Source organism: Loxodonta africana, chromosome 7 (assembly GCF_030014295.1).
Source record: "Loxodonta africana isolate mLoxAfr1 chromosome 7, mLoxAfr1.hap2, whole genome shotgun sequence".
NCBI lineage: Eukaryota > Metazoa > Chordata > Mammalia > Proboscidea > Elephantidae > Loxodonta > Loxodonta africana.
The window spans coordinates 54,416,699-54,438,596 of record NC_087348.1 but is presented as its reverse complement, the minus strand read 5'-3'; positions in this window follow the sequence as shown (position 1 = coordinate 54,438,596).

Genomic DNA, 21,898 nt, shown 5'->3' with positions numbered 1-21,898 from the left:
AAGGAGGAATCAGTTTGTGAGGAAGGAAAATGCATAAGTAAAAGATAATTTTAAGTTCACAAATCTGAAATCTTCTGTATTATAAAATTAATGAAAGACAAGTAGTATGCTGGGAAAATATTTGTCAAAATATAATAAACGTAGGGATATTATCCAGACTATATAAATAATTCTCTCAAATCAAATTTTAAAAATGGAGCAAAGAAATCCATAGACATTGTCAAAGCTTATAATCAGGCAAACTTACAGGAGAAATATAAAGGACTAGTAAATGTATGAAAATGTCTTCAACTTCAATATTACTTAGAAAAATGAAGAATATAACAATTATTAGATTAATAAAAACATTGAAAATATCTAATGTCTAATGAGGGGGAAATGGATGGGAGTGTAAATATGTACAGTCATTTGGAAAGGCAATGTGATAATAAAAACATGCATTGTCTTTGACCCAGCAATTACATTTCTAAGTACCTAGCCTGTAATATTACATACACACTCTCACAGTGAGCCATGTATAAGAATTTTCAGTTATAAATAGGAAACTCTGATACACCCTGTCTCAGACTGGGTTCTCTAGAGAAGCAAAATCAATGAAGTATAGATAGATAGGTAGATAGATGATAGATAGATATAAAGATTTAAAGATAGATATAGACATATGTAAAGAGAGAGAGAGATTTATCTCAAGGAAATGGCTCATGCAGTTGTAGAAGCTTGCAAGTCCCAAGTCCGTGGGTCAGGTGTCAGACTGGAGGCTTCGCCTGACTCATATAGCTGCAGGGGCTGATGAACCCAAGATCAGCAGAACAGATGGCAGGCTGCTGGTTCACAGAAAGTGAAGGCTGACAAATCCAAGATTGGCAGGTAAGCTGCTAGCTCAAGTCCCAAGAACTAGAGTCAGGTGATGACAAGCTAGATATAGAATCCAGAGTGAGAGCCTTGCTAGAACATCCATTTATAAAATGGAGGCAGGCCACACCCCAAGGAAACTCCCTTTCAATTGATTGACTGCTTATAGCATATCTCATTATGGAATTGATTACATCATTATATAACTGCCAAATAATATCATAACTGCTAAACCACCGAGAATCATGGCCCAGTTAAGTTGACACACAGCCATAACCATCACACATCTGTATTGTTCATTCCAAGAATATGGCAGACCTATAGTTTGTGACACCAAAAGATCTTTATGTCATATTGGGAAGTGAAAATAGCAAGTTACAAAGCAATATGTTTAGTGGGATTCTATTCTGTATGAAAGAAAACAAAATTGTAAGTATGTATGGGCTTGAATTTGCATTTATATTTTAATTATGTTTTTGTAAATGTAAAAGAGTAGGTCTAGAGACATATACAACAAAATTAATACAATGGCAATTCTGGGAGAGGAATTAAGAAGAGGAAAAAGTTCATGAGGACTTTAGATTTTTCCCTCTTGCTTGAATTTTTTTGTATAAAAAGTTTATTCCTGTATTACTTTAACAATTAAGAATAAAGAGGAAGAAAACAATGAAAGCCTAATACAAATGCCACATGAGCTTATTATTGTACTACCAATGTTTTATGATATCTCTGGTGGAATCCTGAAGGCATTAACATTTGCACAAATACTTAGCCATACAGTAATACAAGAGATATAGAGGTGGTAAATGGCATGCCTACCTGTTGCAACTGCAAGGCAAAGTCTGTGAAATTATACAGGGGATGCCAGGAAAGACATCTGAGTGTAGATAGAACGCTGATAGAGAACACAGACGAAATCAACATTTCCATGGTCCTTACTGTATATGGTTTTCAAATTTCCCCTAATTATTTTCTCTATGCCAGGGAGATGTTAAAAAGTTGAAGTAGTTTCTTGACACAAACAGCCTACTTAAAAAGCTATGCTAGAATGCTAAATATGGATTTTGATGAGTATCTAAAGAATTATCAAAGCCAAGGCACATTTTCTGAGCATACGGTTCGTGTATTTTAATTAAATTAAGCAGGATTTCTAAACATCTGACATCTGTTTACTAGTAAACACTTAATTAAGTATTTGAACATAACAATGTTAAATGAAATGTTTTAAAGGCACTATTAGAACTCTGCAGTTCTAACTCCAGCTCTAACAAACTCATTAGAGAGCACTAGAATCTGTTACTGCAACCAGCAACAATGGGGCCCATTTTAACTGTGTTCTTCCTTTATTCCCTTGCTTCCTTAAATGTTGTAGACTGTTTTCTTACCATCTCATCTTCAGTGAGGATGCATTATTCATTAGAAATTAGTTCTGAGAAGATTGGCCTCCTGTAATCAGATCAGTGGGTCAGAATTTTTTCTCTCTGAGACTATTGTGCATCCCAACCCCAGTGCGGTCGAGTCGATTCCGACTCATAGTGATCCTATAGGACAGAGTAGAACTGCCCCATAGAGTTTCCAAGCAGCGCCTGGTGGATTCAAGCTGCACATTTAAAAATCATTTGTTCTTCCAGTAAAAGAATAAAGTGTGTCTCATTCAGTTTTTTCACTGGAGGTATTGTCTATCTACTGCAAGTTACAAGGCTGACTTTTATCTGATGATTAAATATGAATCAAGCATTGTGGCTTTAGCAGATTCCATGTAAAAATTTCAGACATGGAAATCCTTTTATCCCATACCACTGTTTTTTAAGAGAAATGTAAAATAGTAGACATTTGGGTCAGTACACTTCTGAAGCTGAAAGATGAACTGACAAGGCTCCAGGAATTGACTGAATACCAATTGAGATATTTCAACAAACGGATGTAACACTGGAAGCACTCACTCATGTATGCCAAAAAATTTGGAAGACAGCTACCTGTCCAACTGACTGGATGAGACCCATAATTGTGCCCATTTCAAAGAAAGGTGATCCAAAGGAATGCGGAAATTATCAAACAAGGTCATTAATATCACATGCAAGAAAAATTATGCTAAAGATAATTCAAAAACATTTGCAGCAGTACACCCACAGGGAACTGCCAGAAATTCAGGCCAGATTCAGAAGAGGACTTGGAATGAGGAATATCATTGTTGACGTCAGATGAATCTTGGCTGAAAGCAGATAACACCAGAAAGATCTGTTCTGTGTTTTATTGATGACGCAAAGAAACCCTGGTGGTGTAGTGGTTAAGTGCTGACTGCTACCCAAAAGGTGGGCAACTGAAATTCACCAGGCACTCTTTCAAAACTCTGTGGAGCAGTTCTACTCTGTCCTGTAGGGTTGCCATGAGTCAGAATTGACTCAACGGCAATGAGTTTTTTTGTTTGTTTGTTTGTTTTTTATTGACTACGTAATGGCACTAGACTGTGTGGATCATAACAAATTATGGGTAACGTTGTGAAGAATGAGCCTTTCAGAACACTTAATTGTGGTCATGGGAAACTTGCACATAGAGCAAGAGGCAGTTGTTTGAACAAAACAAGAAGATACTGCATGGTTAAAATCAGGAAAAGTGTTCGTCAGGGTTGTATCTTTTCACCATACTTATTCAATTTGCATGCTGCACAAATAATCTGAGAAGATGGACTACATGAAGAACACAGCATCAGGATTGGAGGAAGACTCATTAATGATGTGCAATATGCAGATGACACAATCTTGCTTGCTGAAAAGTGAAGAAGACATGAAGTACTTATGAAGATCAAAGACCACAGCCTTCAGTATGGACTGCACCTCAATATAAAGAAAAGAAAAACCCTCAGAACTGGACCAATAAGCAACATAATGATAAACTGAGAAAAGATTGAAGTTGTGAAGGATATCATTTTACTTGGATCCACAATAAATGCCCATGTAAGCAGCAGTCAAGAAATCAAACAAAATATTGCTTTGGGCAAATCTGCTGCAAAGGACCTCCTTAAAGTGTTAAAAACCAAAGATGTCACTTAGAGGACTAAGGTGTGCCAGACCCCAGCAATGGAATTGATTCATTTGAATTATGGTGTTGGAATATTGAATATACTATTGACTGCCAGAAGAACAAACAAATCTGTCTTGGAAGAAGTACAGCCAGAACAATCCTTAGAAGCAAAGATGGTGACAGTTCATCTCATGTACTTTGGACGTGTTATCAGGAGGGACCCGTCATCCCTGGAGAAGGACAGCATGGTTGGTAAAGAAGAGGGTCAGCAAAAAAGAGGAAGGCCCTAAATGCGATGGATTGACACAGTAGCTGCAACAATGTACTCAAGCATAGTAATGATTGCGAGGATGACACAGGACTGGGAAGAGTTTCACTGTGTTGTACATAGTATGAGTCAGAAATGACTTGACAGTACCTAATAACATAGAAACTAGACACTTGGGAATAAGGCTTCCCAAGTTTGGGGTAATTAGTGCTGCCATGTTGGGTTCTAGGGATAAAGCTGGAGATGGGTGTCTGCAACCCTTGTGTTGGACCTCCTATCACTTACAGAGAGTTTCCCTGCTCATATGGTGTCCCTTGGGACTTCCCCCTCCAGTATTCTTGAGAATTCAGGGCTCCAAAACAGTCATCATTATCAACTTTTCCAGATCCATCTCTTGTTATTGAATATCAAAATTCATCATTCCACAGTCCTTTTCCTCTAAGATAAACCAAAGTGGCTATGATTTAACTGCAAATGGGGGAAATCAAAGTATGGTATCAGTGGCTCATAAATGGCTTAATCGGGCCCCTCTTTCAAATAACACTGGTATTTGAAAAATATCTTTTAAGGAACTTAGACATACGGCATGAAATAATTCATGCAAGCTCCTATCACACTGTGCCTAACAAATACTAGGGTGGTTATCATTATTGTTGTTTTTGCTAATATGAAGGGCACAGGGCCAGGAAGCAGAAGGTCTCATTTGTGATCCAGCTTCTGTACTGTGCTGCTTATTAGCTGTGTGGCGTGTATTTGATCTCTCTCTAAAGGTCAGTTCAATGTCTGGTTATATTCTGATCCTATGTCAGTGTGTTTATCCAGACTCTAGAAGGGCTTAAACCTTGTTTTCCTCTAATAGTAATAGTGATGATAGCTAACATTTGTTGGTGTATCACTTTATATAGATTATCCTGTTTAATCCATGCAATGATTCCATAAAGAAGTTATCATTATTCCATTTTTACAGAAAAGGGGTCCACAGATCAGAGAAGCTAAGTAAATTGTCAAAGTTCATACAGCTAGTAAATAACAGAATCAAAGCCCAAACTCAAGCTCTTAACCATTAGAATAATTTGTTTTTATCAGTTCTTCAGTGGTCTTCCACACCACATGTTGCCTTCCACAGGCTATCAGTAAATCGTTCCTGGCAAAGGCTATTTTTTCTAACCAGGAGATGGAAAACCAGTACTTTTTCAGCTTAATTCCTTTTACAACTACTGACTGCTTCCTCATTTCTTGCTTTCCTTAATTCCTGAAAATACAGAATTTATGTTTGGTAAACGGTAATTAGTCGCATGCATATATACGTATTTTGTTCCCACAGTAACAGTGTGAACACTGCACACAAATATCTCAACTGTTTTTACTTCTTGATATATAAACCTTCTGCCAATACTCTATACCTTTGGCTTACTGATGGGTAAGGAAAGCCTGAAAGAAAAAGGAACTATGAATTACCTTCTATTTCCCATTCTTTCTGTGTTATCATTTTTCAGTATAGGTTGTTGGTTAGCATGAATAAGAAAGATTAAAATAGCGTTCCTTGAGCACTCTTATTTCTTAGATGCCATTACCTTTCTGCATTGGAAGCAAGTTGCAGTTCAAATGAAAAAATTTGGCCTTTCAGTGTTCTCAGTGTCCCTGCTGTCACAGCTGCAAACTTAACAGGTTTACCTAAGACTTGTTTGAGTCTTGCTGAACTCCTATGCATTGTGGATCCATTGGAATCCTGTTCTCGTTAGGCATGTTGTTGTTAAGATCCAATCAGTTATGATTCATAGTGGCCCTATGTATGACAGACCGAAACACTCCCTAGTCCTTCACCATTCTCACAATCGGTATGTTTGAGCCAATTTTGCAGCCACCGTGTTGCTCCATCATATTGAGGGTCTTCCTCTTTTTCCCTGACCCTCTGCTTTACCAAGTATTATGGATTGAATTGTGTCCCCCAAAAATGTGTGTCAACTTGATTAGGCCATGATTCCCAATATTGTGTGATTGTCCATCATTTTGTCATCTGATGTGATTTTCCTCTGTGTTGTAAATCCTACCTCTATGATGTTAATAAGACAGGATTAGAGGTAGTTATGTTAATGAGGCAGGACTCAGTCTAAAAGATTAGGTTGCATATTCAGTCAATCTCTTTTGAGATATAAAAGGGAGAAGCAAGCAGAGAGACAGGAGACCTTGTGCCACCCAAAATGAAGAACCAGGAGGGAAATGCGTCCTTTGGGTCCTGGGTCCCTGTGCTGAGAAGCTCCTAGACTAGGGGAAGATTGATGAAAAGGACCTCTGCCCAGAGCCAACAGAGACAGTCTTCCCCTGGAGCTGGCACCCTGAATTCTGAACTTCTAGTTTCCCGGACTGTGAAAGAATAAACATTTCTTTGTTAAAGCCATCCTCTTAAGGTATTTTTGCTACAGCAGTACTAGATAATATACTTTGGACATGTTATCAGGAGGGATCAATCCCTGGAAAAGGACATCATGCTTGGTAAAGTAGAGGGCCAGTGAAAAAGAGGAAGACCCTCAAGGAGATGGATTGAAACAGTAGCTGCCACAATGGGCTCAGGCATAGTAACAATCGTGAGGATGGTGCAGAACTGGACAGTGTTTCCTTCTGTTGTATGTAGGGTCACTGTGAGTTGGAAATGACTTGATGGCACATAACAACAAAACAGATAACTAAGACACCAGTCACTATGTCCTTTCTAGGGACTGGACCCTCCTGATAACCTGTCCAAATTAACAAAGTATTGCCATCCTCACTTTTTTTTTCAGTTGAACTTTAGATGAAGGTTTACAGAACTAGTTTCTCATTAAACAGTAAGTACACATATTGTTTTGACATCAATTAACAACCCCATGACATGTGAACACTCTCCCTTCTTGACCTTGGTTTTCCTTTTACCAGTTTTCTTGTCCCCCTTCTGCCTTCTAGTCCTTGCCCTGAGCTGGTGTGCCCTTTTAGTCTCATTTTGTTTTATGGGTTTGTCTAATCTTTGGGTGAAGGATAAATCTCAGGAGTGAATTCATTACTGAGCTAAAAGTCTGTCTAGGGGCAATACTCTTGGGATTTCTCCAGTCTCTATCATTCCAGTAAGTCTGGTCTTTTTTTGTGAGTTAGAATTTTGTTCTATATTTTTCTACAGCTCTGTTGGTGGGTGGTAGCCAGGCATCATCTATTTGTACTGAACTCAGTTTGGTGGAGGCCCTGTTAGTTGTGGTCCATTAGTCCTTTGGACTAATCTTTCCCTTGTATCTTTTAGATTTTTTCATTCTTCCTTGCTCCTGAAGGGGTGAGACCAGTAGAGTATCTTAAATAGCCCCTCATAGGCTTTTAAGACCCCAGACGCTACTCACCAAAGTAGAATGTAGAACATTTTATTTACAAATTATATTATGCCAATTGAGCTAGATGTTCCCTGAAACCAAGGTTCCCACAGCCCTCAGCCCAGCAATTTGGTCCCTCAGGGAGTTTGGGTGTGTCTATGGAGCTTCCACGACCTTCCCTTGGACAAGTTGTCCTGGCTTCCCCAGTATTGTGTACTATCTTACCTTTTACCAAAGTTACCACTTATCTATTGTCTAGTGTTTTTCCATCCACCCCGCCCCCTTTGCAACCATCAGATTGTTTCTTTTTGTGTGTAAACCTTTTCATGAGTTTTTATAGTGGTGACCTCATACAATATTTGTCGTTTTGTGATTGACTTATTTCACTCAGCATAATGCTCTCCAGATTCATCTATGTTGTGAGATGCTTCACAGATTCATCATTGTTCTTTACCATTACATAGTACTCCATTATACGTATGTACCATAGTTTGTTTATTCATTCATCTGTTGATAGGGATCTAGGTTATTTCCATCTTTTTGTTATTGTGAACAATGCTGCAATTCACGTGGGTGTGCATATGTCTATTCATGTGACTACTTTTATTTCTTTAGGATATATTTCTAGGAGTGGGGTTACTGGATCATATTGTATATGAAGCGTTGTATCGTTTTCCAAAATGGCTGTGTCATATAGTTCAGCTTCTCAGATTATTTGCTCAGCATACAGATTGAATAAGTATGGTAAAATAATACAATTATGATGCACACCTGTCCTGATTTTAAACAATGCAATATCCCCTTATTCTGTTCAAAAAACTGCCTCTTGGTCTATGTACAAGTTCCACAGGTGCATCATTCGTCCAATGTTATCCATAATTTGTTATGACCCACATAGTAATATTCTAATGTGTAGTCAATAAAATATCTTGTAAGTATCTTTCTAGTATTCCTTGCTTTCAGCCAAGGTCCATGTGACATCAGCCATGTTATTCCTTGTTCCATGTCCTCCTTTGGCATAGTGAATGCTATATTCCAAAGGAGGTAGCAAGGAACAGAGGCCATTCATATAATGCATATCTCCTCTTCTCCATTTCACATTGGACTTCATTTTTAAAGCACTAGTTCAAATATAAATCATTAAGAATTTAACATGATTTCAGCAGAGCATTAAGCCAAGTGCAAGGCCCTTTCGATTGCAGAAACATGTACAGCTGCACAAATTGCTTACCCAAAAAGGTGGCTCCATCTATACTTGATTGTTGCCTCAGTAACAGGAACATCCTCTGCTTGAGGACCTAAAGTTGTGTATTATGTTCACCTTCATATTCAATCATGTCTGAATATACACTGAAACTATGAAGATGAACTGCCCAGGGTCTATTTGCTTTAACACAAAGGGAATCCTTGAGGGTGTGGAAGGAATACAGCAGAAATTCCACTGAACTAAATTTTGCCCCAGTAAGTGTTGGAGGGTAAAGATAGCTGAATCTAAGTGCATCCAGTGTCCATGGGCTTATCCTAAGACCTAAGCAATCGATGGCTATCCAAGAGTAAGCACAAACCCATATAGAGATGTCTTAATACAAGCTCTGTAACATTTTAGAAGCATAAATCCCCATTGTTTTCACCTCTAAAGTAGGAGTAGCATCAGGTGGAGGAAGGTAGATTTGTAATTCTTGGGGGATTAATATTGGAGTATGAAATGATGCAGTGAGCAGACTCCATCTGACCTAGAGGAAAAAAATAAATCTGTAAGGGGACAGAAGAAGGACAAATTTTATTAATATCCTATTTAAAATATGATAAATTCAAGGTCCAGAGAGTTAGTTATCTTGTCTTAGGTCACACAGATGATAGATCATGGGCACAATGTTAGAATTAAGGTGATGAGCAGGTAGCATGAATAACTCAGACAATTTCTGCACCATCTACATGTGATAGCCTTCTTCTTTAAGAACTCCCCAGATGTGGAATCCCATAGCCATGTTTGTAAGGCATTTCCATTCCTTCTTTGAAGAAATTATGCATGGCTTAGGCAGATGGGCATAAACATCTGTTCTAAACTAGTCTACAAAAGTGTTTTTCAAACTTTTTGACTGATACCTGGAATACATTTCAGATCAATACCAAAAATACACACCCATACACATAAGGTTTACTGTGAACCTTACAGTATATTTTCTATTCTACTCTATTTCTATTTTACTTTTGAGAAATGCAGACTGCCAAACTCACTTACTATATCTAACAACCAATTAATAGAAATTTGGAAGAAGAAAAAACACTCACTAGCTGATAAGAATCTGTCTCCTGGGATTTTGAAATTGCAATGAAAAGACAGCTAATTAAGTTTTTTGTAACTATAACCATAACACATGAATTTTATTTATAGTTGCTGGAGGCAGCCATGTCCTGCAAGCTCTTATCTCCTACAAGAAAACAATAAATAAATTCTTATATATAAAAACCTGGTCTGGAAAGACAAAGAGGGAGAGAAAGAGCAAGAGACAGAGACAGAGAGAGAGCACAAGCATGAGTGCACTGATTTTCAGAGAAAACTGAACAAAAGCAGGAGTGAATGATGCAACAGGCCAGTCCTTGGTTCTGGGGCCTTACTACTATAGTCCTCTATTTAGATTTTACTGAGACTCCTCTAACTTAAGCAAGTTCTAATTTACTTCTGTTGAGCTTACAACAAGTAAAAAATCTCTGGTTTTATAAAAATTAAGCTAAGGAAGATATATCGTGACATGAGGTGATGTCATGTGAGGTGATGTCATGTGATGTGTGATGTAATATGATGTGGTATGATATGATATGCAGGACTGGGCAGGATTTTGTTCTGTTGTACATAGGGTCGTTATGAGTCATAACCAATTCCGTGGCACGTAACAACGTGCCTAATGAGGATAGAATTCCAATGGATCCACAGTGCATAGAAGTTCAGCAAGACTCAAACAAGTACAAGGTAAACCTGTTAAGTTTACAACAGCGAAAGCAGGGGCACTGACAACCCTGAAAAACCACATTTTTCATTTGAACTGCAACTTGCTTCCAATGCAGAAAGGTAATGGCATCTGAGAAATAAGACCTCTCTGTCATCAACTGAATATTTAACCGTTGCAAGACCAGGGCTCCTTAATTTTGTGCTATGCCCCTCAAATTATGTAGCTGGGCCTGAGAGTAGGATCAATTAGCTGAGAAATTTGATACAGTCATTGAAAAGTTGGGTCCTTTCTCGACACTTTATTTTTCTGAAGTTTCTTTTCCCTCTAAACCTACACATTTAGCTTCTTTTTCTGGACAATTGTATTTCTTGGAAGCTCTTACTTGAAGAGGACAGTGTTGTTTGTTATTTAAGTGTTTGTTTAGTTTTCTTGTTGACATGGGGGGAAAAAAAACAAACTACTTTATCTCATCTTTCCACCTTCCTACTTTGTTTTGTTCCCTTCCCACTGGCTCCCACCCGAGCCACTTCACACTTCAAGGGTGATGATGAGTCAAATGGCATTTCCCACTAATGCTCTCTTGGGTGTCCTAGCAGTTTAGATCACCTCCACTGCAGACAAAGCTGCGAGAAACACATGCAAAACTTGGTTCCCCTCAGAGTTATTCTGAGAACTTGAGAAGTGGAGAGATGGCAAAGAACTCCAGCCTACACTCCAACTCACAAAGCAGAGAAAAACACTGACTTCTTTTCCATGATGACAAATCAGAGAAGGCAGCCAGAAATCACATTACAGCCTGGACGATCAGAATATGTCAACCCTCACATGTCCCAGGCAATGCCATTTCCCTCTTGACAGAGACAGTTTATGTGAGGTGTGACTAGAGGTACAATGAATGAAACACAATGTGTAGAATTACAACAGAGAGGAAAGAATGTTGATATTGAGCCAAATGATGAGACTAAGGAGGCCCACAAAGAGGAAACATATGGCCATGCATATGCATGGTGATTTGGACCAGGAGCCATGTGGCCAGATGACAGGATGGGAGAGCAGTCAGAATCAGTCCTAAAAACTGCTTACTCTCTGCTGAGTATTTCCCCATGGTGAGAAGGTAGTGCTCAATTACCTTAAAATGTGGATGTCTTCACTCTCTTGCAAGTGGGGAATATCTGAATCTGAATACAAGTACTAATAAAAGGTACGTTATTTTGCGCTTGTTTTTGCATTGGAGAGATTGAGTTCTATATACGTTTATATTTAGATCTTGCCATCTGTGTTTTCTTTGGCTGAGCAATTCTTCACACATGTCCTTAGAAACACTTTTAGATGATGATGATGATGATGATGATGCTATAGCATATAAATTTCATCTGTCTGGCACGACATAATCTCACTGAAAATTTGCAGAGGTACACCAGTATTGTTTGAACGGTAACTATGGAGAGAGCACGTGGATTTCAACATAGTGTAGCACTTTTGGTGCTTTAGGTGAGAAATGAGGTTTATAACATTTAATAAATGCCACTTTGATGCTGCATAGCCAATTAGTTTTGTCACAGGTGGAACTGAAAAATATAGTGAGATTCTAATTGAATATCCTTTAGAGAGGAGATAATTGTGAGTCATTGATAACTATAATAGAGCTTACTGTTTGCCAGAGTGCTAATGAGATAAAAGATCCTGTTGTCCACCTGATGTTTGAAATATTTTCTCCTAGAGCATCCTCACAGAAATATAATTTGTGGCTTTAGAACATATCTCCTGATCAGAGTGCATATTAAAAACTGACAGTTTGTTTTTAGGCCATTTGCTTCTCCAAAAAGTTTTTAAATTAGCAGGACAACCAAATAAAATTTCAAGATAGAGAAACTTCGCTTTTATTCTATTAAAAAAAATTTTTTTTTTTTTTTTATTATTGCTTATTCTTGATTTGTGGGATGATTTTCTGTGTGCTGCACTGTGATTCTGGGTTCTCTGGGACTTTTGGGGACATTATTGTTCTCTGGGCGAGCCCTGGTGGTGCAGTGGCTAACTGCTTCAGCTGATAACCAAAAGGTCAGCAGTGTGAACCCACCAGTCACTCCGTGGGGGAAAGATACGGCAGTCTGCTTCCATAAAGATTATAGCCTCAGAAACCCTACAGTTCTACTCTGTCCTACAGGTTTGCTATAAGTCGGAATCAACTCGATAGCAACAGGTTTGATTTTTTGGATTGCTCTCTTAATGCCTAACTGTTATTATGCTGTTGGGAGTCCCTGAATGGTGTAAATGGGTAATGCCCTCAGCTGCTAACGGAAAGGTTGGAGATTCAAGTTCACCCAGATGCACCTTGGAGGAAAGGCTTGGAGATCTACTTCCAAAAAAATCAGCCATTGAAAACCCTGTGGGGTACAGTCCTACTCTGACACACATGGGTCGCCATGAGCTGGAGTGGACTCAACAGCAATTTTTTTTTTAAATTGTCCCTAAAATGAAGGACATGTATTTTCCCATGCTGATACAGATGATTCCACATCAGCAAAGTCTCAGAAGTATAGAAAGGGCCAAATTAATTTATCCATTTAAAAAATAATTATTGCATAGCAAAATTTTTACTAGGCACTTTTTCGGATGCTGAGGATGCAGTTATAAACAAAGTAAAAATATTTCTTCCTTAGTAGGGCTTACATTATAGCAAAGACAAGCAATCAATAACTATATCAACAAATAAGTGAAATGGTAATTTAATATTGAAGTTTTGGAGAAAATAAAACATGGTATTAGATAGAAAATGACTGTATGTAGTGGGGTGGGGCTTCTTTAACTAAGGTGGTGATGAAAGTCCCCTCAGAGAAGTCACACTTGAGTTGAGACACAGCTGATAAGAATGGAGCTGACATGTGGGATCTGGCGAAATGCATTTCACAAACAAGCATCAGCAAGTATAAAAGATTCAAATTGCAAATCAGCTTAGCATGCCACTATTCGTGTTTCAGAAGAAAGGTCAGTGTGCTAGGGTATAGTGAACAAGGCATTAAAAAGTAAGAGGTGGCAGGAGTCAGGTCATACAGGGCTACAACAATCTCTCAATTTCTCCTACGGTTTCCTTCTTTGACTTGCTTTATATCTGTAACGCACTTTTTCTTATCTCCATTCTTCTGCAGCCAAGGAAAAGGCTTTGTCTTACTCATTCTATTGAAATCCTAGATATCAACCTTGACTGATCTATCCTTTTATATTTAAAAGAGTTTGATTTAAAATACCCAAGTATCAGGTAGTGGAAAAACCAATAATTATCCAACCTCTTCTCAGTCTTTTATGAGAGTGGGGTACAACCATTGAATTAGTTTAATTTGAAAATTAATCCAGTGAATTAGAAAATTTGAACACCTAGCATATTAAAATTTGCAATCATAGCGCCAAGCTTATTGCTGCAGTGACCGGACAGTGGAAAAACATTAGACGTGGATATTAGCCTAATGGCTGGGAGTGGAAAATTTAACACATGCAGGCAGGAGACATGGGATTGGGCCCAGGTGAAACAAACGAATTGCAACTGATATCGCCACATATTGCCAGAGTCCTGAAAGTTTTCTCCCTCAGAGAAAGGGAGGTTATAAAAATGCCGTTTGTTCGCCCAGGAAAGGCATATATAAGCTTATCTTTGCCATTCCTCTGAGGAAGAAAAAAAAAGCTTAATATGAAAAATTATAGTTTTGAGATCATATGACATGTAGTTGTGGATCCAAATGTATACAACAAATATGGTTCAAAAAGGTGAGATTTAACATTTAAAAATGGCCTAAGGCTACGGAAACAATGAGGACACCAGACAGAGACAAACTAGATCTCTTAAGAACTAGCTCCCTACCAAGGTAGGTACATGAATCTGCCACAGAGAAAAAGCAAATCAAAATAAATGAACACTACAAACCCATCAGTGCTGCAGTTGAGGGCTCCATGGGTTGGAATTCACGTGGACAGCAACTGGTGGGGGTCGTGACTGCAGTTGAACTCATGACAAATGTGAAAAAATCTTAGATGCTCTCTCAAGATGGAGAAAAAATAGCAGAATTAGCACTCTGGATATGTCTGGAAGAGGCTGTAAAATATTTTTGTAATGATTAAAGATCTAAAGAAAGGATTAGAAATCAATAAAAGTCCAGTCCAAAAATTAAAAAAAAAACAGGCTTGGCTTCAGGAAATAACCAAAAAGGACTTTAGAAAAAAAGTAATATAATTATTTAAAAAAGGATACAATAAGCATAATAGACACTGTTAACAAAAGAATTTAAAATAAAAAAGGAGAATTAAGTGTAAGGCAGTTAATCAAAAAGTATCAGAGAGAAACAACAGATGAGAACACAAAACCTTTGGGTGCTTTTAAAGCCATATGCAGACATAAATGATAGCCTTAAATACTTATATCGTAAAAGAAGATTGAAAATTTCTAAACCAAGAATTCCATGCAAGAACCATGGGGAAAAAAAAAAAAAAAAGCTCAATTATAAAAATGTTGCATGGAAAAAAAATTGTTTAGGATGAAAAAAATAATAATAAAATAAAATAGAAAAACATGCATCTATAGTATACCAAAAGACAAACTAAACTCTTGCCATTGAGTTGATTTTGTCTCATAGCAACCCTATAGGACAGAGTAGAGTTGCCCCCAAAGGATTTCCGAAGCTGTAATCTTTATGGAAGCTGGCTGCCACATCTTTCTCCCATGGAACAGCTGATGGGATTGAACCACGTCCTTTCTGTTAGCAGCCAAGCACTTAATGGCTGTGCCACCAGGACTCTATCTATAGTATTCAAAAAAAATAACTGTTGCCATCAAGTCATTCCGACTCAAGAGATCCTATAGGACAGAGTAGAACTGCTCCATAGGTTTCCAAGGAGCAGCCGGTGGATTGAAACTGCCGACCTTTGGATTAGCAGCTGAGATAGTATATATATATATATATATATATATATATATATATATATATATATATATATATATATATATATATATATAAAAATCCCCAAAATAAGTAAAGCATAAAACTCCAAAAACCAAACTTGTTGCCATTGAATCCACAACCCGAAAGGACAGAGTAAAACTGTCCCATACGGTTTCCAAGGAGCACCAGGTAGATTTGAACTTCTGACCTTTTGGTTAGCAGCATAGCTCTTAACCACTATACAACGAGGGTTTCCAAGTAAAGTGTAGATCCTCAATAAATAAATAAATAAATAAAAGCATAGAACTGTGGGGTCTCTACTTTCATCCTTCAGTATACCTATAGTTACCTAATCCTCCTGTTTCTCGGGAAGGTAGCACGGATCTCAAACATGCCTGGCATTCTATACAATGACCCACTAGATTACTCCTTCAACAGAATAAATCACCAGATATCCACTGAGCTAAGGGAAGAACAGCCACACAAAAATGCAAAGATTGCTGAAGATCTAGAAATCTAACTACCTCTCAAGCAGCTATAGCCCAGTGCTCCTTATCTCAGGTTTCCTCTTCCCTAGTTTTAAAGGTGCCTGGTTATTCTAGTTTCATGACTTTCACGTTTTTTTCTGGTATAATTAAGGTTCATCCCCAGTTGTTTCCACTGCTAGTTTATAATTTTGCTTTACTGGGTCCTTAAACTTGGTTGTTACTCACCCTTCTGCTTTTTTGTCTTCCACGTGTTTTCTTCTCTTCTGTTCTACACACTCCTGTGTATTCATGATTTAAAAACATCCTTATTATAGTTTACTGACATTTTGTGATATTATAGTTTACCGACATTTTGTGATGGATCGAAATTAAATGTTAATGTTCAATTCATCATATTAATCCAGGATTTTTTTATTAAGAGCTTGGTAGTAAATAGTTTAGCATCCAAGGCTGGATAAAGTTTGTCATATATTCTTTTTTTTTTTTTTGCAATTCTTTAAAATGTAATACTATTCTTAGTTCACCAGCTGTACCAATGCAGGCCACAGGCTGGATTTGGCCTGTGGACCATAGTTTACCGACTCCTGTCTGAATTCATAAATCATCCATGTTTTTATTTCAATGTCCTAGGTGACTCCTTTTTTTAAATTTTTGCCTCTTTATTTTGTAGTTTCTTTCTTATTTATTTATTTTTTCCATTTCATCTCTTAGTTCTTTAAACATTTCATATGCTGTTATTTTTTATTTAGTTCTGATAATTCCGATATCTTAAACTTTAGGGGATTACATAGAATCTGGTGTTTGTTAACTTATTTCTGCCAATACTTCTTTCTGGTGGCTTATTTCCTTGCATATTCGTTTTTTTTTACAGTGAGCGTATAATATTTAAATTTAGATCTACATTAATGAGTCTTATACTTAGAGAGGAGTCCTGGTGGCTCCGTGGTTAAGAGCTACCACCGCTAACCAAAAGGTCGGCAGTTTGAATCCACCAGCTGCTCTTTGAAAACCCTATGGGGCAGTTCTACCCAGCCTTAGGGTCTCTGTGAGTCAGAATCGACAAGACAGCAACAAGTTTTTTTGTTTGCTTTTTGGTTTATACTTAGAGTTAAGGCTTCTAGTGGAACTACATTAGGTTCCTCTTCCAGGATTTGGCTTAATATGGAAGTCTCAGGTCCAGCAGTCTGGCCAGGGGCTATATTTCCTGATCTTGAGACTGTTCTGGCATTTATTCCCAAGGTAAACCCAGCGCCGTTGAGTCGATTCCGACTCATAGCGACCCTATAGGACAGAGTAGTACTGCCCCATAGACTTTCCAAGGAGTGCCTGGCGGATTCGAACTGGTACCCTTTGCGTAGCAGCCGTAGCACTTAACCACTACACCACTCCCAGGGTAGCGTTTGCTTATTGCTTCCTGTTGTGGTTTGCATGGCTCACTGTTCTTCCTCTCTGATTCTCTCACATTTCATCTCTGTCCCTCTCGTTCTATAGTTCCCTTGTTTCCTATACATCAACGATACACAGTGAAACCCGTGAGAGCCGGAACTCAAGGGGACTGCCTTGTTTTTCTGGGTCTCAGACTTTTTCTGCCTTTCACAGGATGCAGTCACTTTTTTATTGCTCTTTTTGGTGGAAAATATTGGAATTTTTCTTTTCTGACAAGTTTCTGCCTTACACAGCTTCTGGCCTTCACAGATTTTACTATATTTCAGAATTACATTTCTTTCACTTTATCTTGAAAGTGTTTGTATTACAGCTGGAAGATCTCTTTGACTATCCAATCTACGCTATGGATAGAAGCAGAAGATCCATGGAAATAATTTTATTAAAGAAACACCATGTATTTGAAAAAATGTTTACTGAAGGAACAAAGAAAGATATGAAAACTGGTCATATGTTATTGTAATACATGAGAACACTTCGTATAGTAATGATGTCAATTATCTTCTAGTTAAGTGATAAATTAAATATAATTCCGATCATGATCTGAATATAAATTTTAGTAGAAATTGATAGTCTGATTCTAAAAATCCTAATACAGAGTAAAAGGCGAAGACAATTTCTAGAAGAGTAGGAAGTTGAATTCCCCTAGCAGATATGAAGACACTCTAACACCAAGGGTTTAAATAATGTTTGTTTCTTGTAGAGATGAAAATGTAGACCCTTTGAAGAGAATAATTAGCCTATTTATATATAGGAAATTGGTGATTTGGTATAATGATTTGGCATTTTAAATCATTGTGGGAAAGGAAAACATTATTCAGAAAATAGTTCTAGAAAAAATGACTTACCATATGGTAATGAATAAAACCAGATTCCCTATTTTGCACTGTATTTCAAATTAACTCATATTTGAATTAAAGAACTGAATATTAAAATATTAAAATTTTTAGAAGAGAACACTTTTATTAGTTACGGACAGGGAAGGTTTTCTTGAAAAAGACTCAAAAAATAATACAACCCACAAACTATAATGTGAAAAATTCTTAAATACCACAGTAAAATTTTAAACTTTGTATTACAGGTGATACCATAAACAAAGTTAAAAGACAAACAGCATTGTGGGAGAAGATATTTTCAATCATGTAATCAACAAAAGATTAGTATCTATACTAAGAACAAAAATCTATATGCCCTCAAATTAACATTAAAAAGACAAACAACACAAAAGTAAAAGAAGTAAAATATTGGAAGAGCTAATTCAGATACGTGAAAGTCCGAATGGCCAGTAAAGAAAAAAATAATAATAACATCAGTTGTAAGAAAAACAGGATTTAAAACACTGAGTTACTATATCACACATTAGTTTGGCAAAAATTGTAAAAGTCATACATTTATAAATTTGAGTCACTGGAAAAATAGAAACTTTCATACATTGATAATATGAGAATAATTTGGCACAGCCACTTTGGCACCATCTGGTAAAATTTGAAGATTCACTGTTCTGTGACCCTGTGATTCCAGTTCTAAAAATATGCTCTAGAGCAATGGTTTTAAACTAGTTTTGCTATAACTTGCAATAAAAAATACATTTTATATCATGGCCCAGTATATATTGGGACATAACAGAAAAAAAAAAATTTATGAAAGAGTACTTATTCTACCCTATGTGTGATATATGATGATATTTCTAGTCTTTTGTTTATTGTCATGATCCAGTAAATTAACTCTAATATTTATAACTGAGTTGTAACCTATAATTTGAAAACTTTTGCCCTAGAAAATCTCTTGCATACACTGACAAGAGTTCATTGAATTATTGCACGTAATAGCAAAGCCTGTACCAATTTAAATCTCCATCAGAAGGAAAATGAATAAAATGAACATTAGCATATTCATCGAACTGTCTGTGACCCTATAGGATAGAGTAGAACTGCCCCATACAGTTTCCAAGGAGTGACTGGTGAATTTGAACTGCTGACCTTTTGGTTAGCAGCCATAGCTCTTAACCACTATACCACCAGGGTTTCCATCTAAAGGTCTACTCAGTAGTAATTAGCATGAATGAACTAGCTCTACATGTACTGACATAGATAAATGTTAAATCGTAGTGTAAGTAATAAAACTAAGATGTAAAATGTAATACCATTTATGAAAAAAATGAAAAAAGACCCCTGGGCATTTTGTGGTAGGTAAATGTATCTTTATATTATGAAAATCTGCATGAGAATATCACCTAGCTTCAAGATAGTGAAGGGTAGACTATAAGGGGAGAGTGCAGAGTGGAATATAAGGGAAGACTGATTATATTTATGAATTTTATTTCTTTAAAAAATTAGTATCTCAAGCAGTTTAGAACTGGTGAAAATTCACAGAACTAATAAACAGAAAAGAGAATAATTAAACCCGTGTTTTCTAAATACAATCACTTTCTTTTTCTAATTAAGCCACCTTTCCTTCACTTGAAGAATTCTTGAAATCAAAAGTAATAAGAAGAGTTCCTAAAGACAAATATACTAACTTCCTTAATGCTTTCATTTGTTATGTATGTTATTGTTGTTGTTATGTGCCGTCAAATTGATTCCAACTCATAGCCAACCTATGTATAATAGAATGAAACATTAGCCGATCCTGCACCAACCTCACAATCGTTGTTATGCATGAGCCCACTGTAGCAGCCACTGTGTCAATCCATCTCATGGAGGATCATCTTCTCTTTTGCTGATCCTCTCCTTTACCAAATGTTATGGATTGAATTGTGTCCCCTGCAAAAAAGAGGAATATCTTCAGTGAGATTTAAATTTAGATCTACATTGGCTAGGCCATGATTCCCAGCATTGTGTGATTGTCCGCCATTTTGTCATCTGATGTGATCTTCCTATGTATTGTGGATCCTACCTCTACGATGTTAATGAGGTGGGATTAGAGATAGTTATGTTAATGAGGCAGGACTCAATCCTCAAGATTAGGTTGTATCTTGAGTCAGTCTCTTTTGAGATATAAAAGAGAAAAGCTAGCAGAGAGTCAGAGGGACCTCATAGCACAAAGAAAGTAGTGCCAGGAGCAGAGTATTGGACCCAGGGCGGGGATACTGAGAAGCTCCTAGACCAGGGGAAGATTGATGGCAAGAACCTTCCTCCAGAGCTGACAGAGAGCAAAAGCTTTCCCCTGGAGCTGGTGCCCTGAATTCAGACTTCTAGCCTACTAGACTCCAAAAGAATAATTTTTTTTTGTTGTTAAAGCCATCCACTTATGCTATTTCTGTTATAGCAGCACTAGATAACTAAGACACCAAGCATGATGTCCTTCTCCTGGGACTGGTCCCTTCTGATAACATGTCCAAATTGTGTGAGACAAAGTCTCACCATATTAAAATATCAACACAATACAGGAAAAGAATCATTGAGCAAAACCATTTGTTTGCTATTATTTATGGAAAAATACAACATTTATTGACTGATTCTTTTTTTCTGTGCTACGTAGATCCAGTGAAAAACAGAAAATAATGATTCTCAAACCCCTGTAATTTATTCCAAGGCTCTTTCCAAAATTCACTTTACCTGATTTTATATGGCTGCTACTTCTATATGTCTCTATAAGTGTGTGTGCTGTGCACACATATCAAGTAGCAAAGATCAAAGCCTGGGTTACATCATTTTTGTGAGGTATACAATCCAGGAGAACATATAGAAACGCAGCAAAGCTCCTCTTTTTGGAGAAACTCAAGGACCGGTATTTCCAATGGCTGTTTAGGTAATTGAATAAGTCTTTTGAATCCTAAAGCCTTCAGACTTTGTCAAGAGGGGTTAATGTATGTTTGACTTAGAAAAAAATATGGTATCACACAACATTGTTCGTTTAATACATTTCATTTTATTCTGTATTTAAATAATTAAAGCCAATTAATAAAGCTGTGTAGATTCGTGTGTGTACTCATCAATATGCTACGGAAAGGGAGAACGTGGTTTGCATCGTCTTAAGTGAAATATAAAGACTACATAGAAAGGAAAAACAAAACAAGTTGTTGTTGCTGTTGTTTTTAGGTGCCCTTGAGTCAGCTCCAACTTACAGGGATCCTATGTGTAATAGAACAAAACGTTGCGTTGTCCTGTACCATCCTCACAATAGCAGGTATGTTTGAGCCTATTGTTGCAGCCACTGTGTCAGTTCATTTCACTGAAGATATTCCTCTTTTTTCCTGATCTTCTACTTTATCAAGCATGAAGTCATTCTCCAAGGACTGGCCCCTCCTGATTACATATTCAAAGTAAGTGAGATGAAGTATCACCACCCTCACTTCTAAGGAGCATTGTGGCTGTACTTTTTCCAAGACAGATTTATTCATTCTTCTGGCATTTCATGGTATAAAAAATGAAAAAGAAAGACTGGAGAAGAATTGATGTGTTTGAATTACGGTGAAGGATATTGAATATACTATGGAACAAAACATAAAAGCTCCCATTTGCTGCTTCCAATCTCAATCTTATGGGAATCAAATTTTGGATACCAAGTTGTCTGTTTGTTAGTGGGGTAGAGAGTTTTTTTTTTTTTTTTAGGATTTTTTTCCTGATTTAATATAGATGAGTGGAAAAAATAAAATAGAAGAAAATTCATTTCA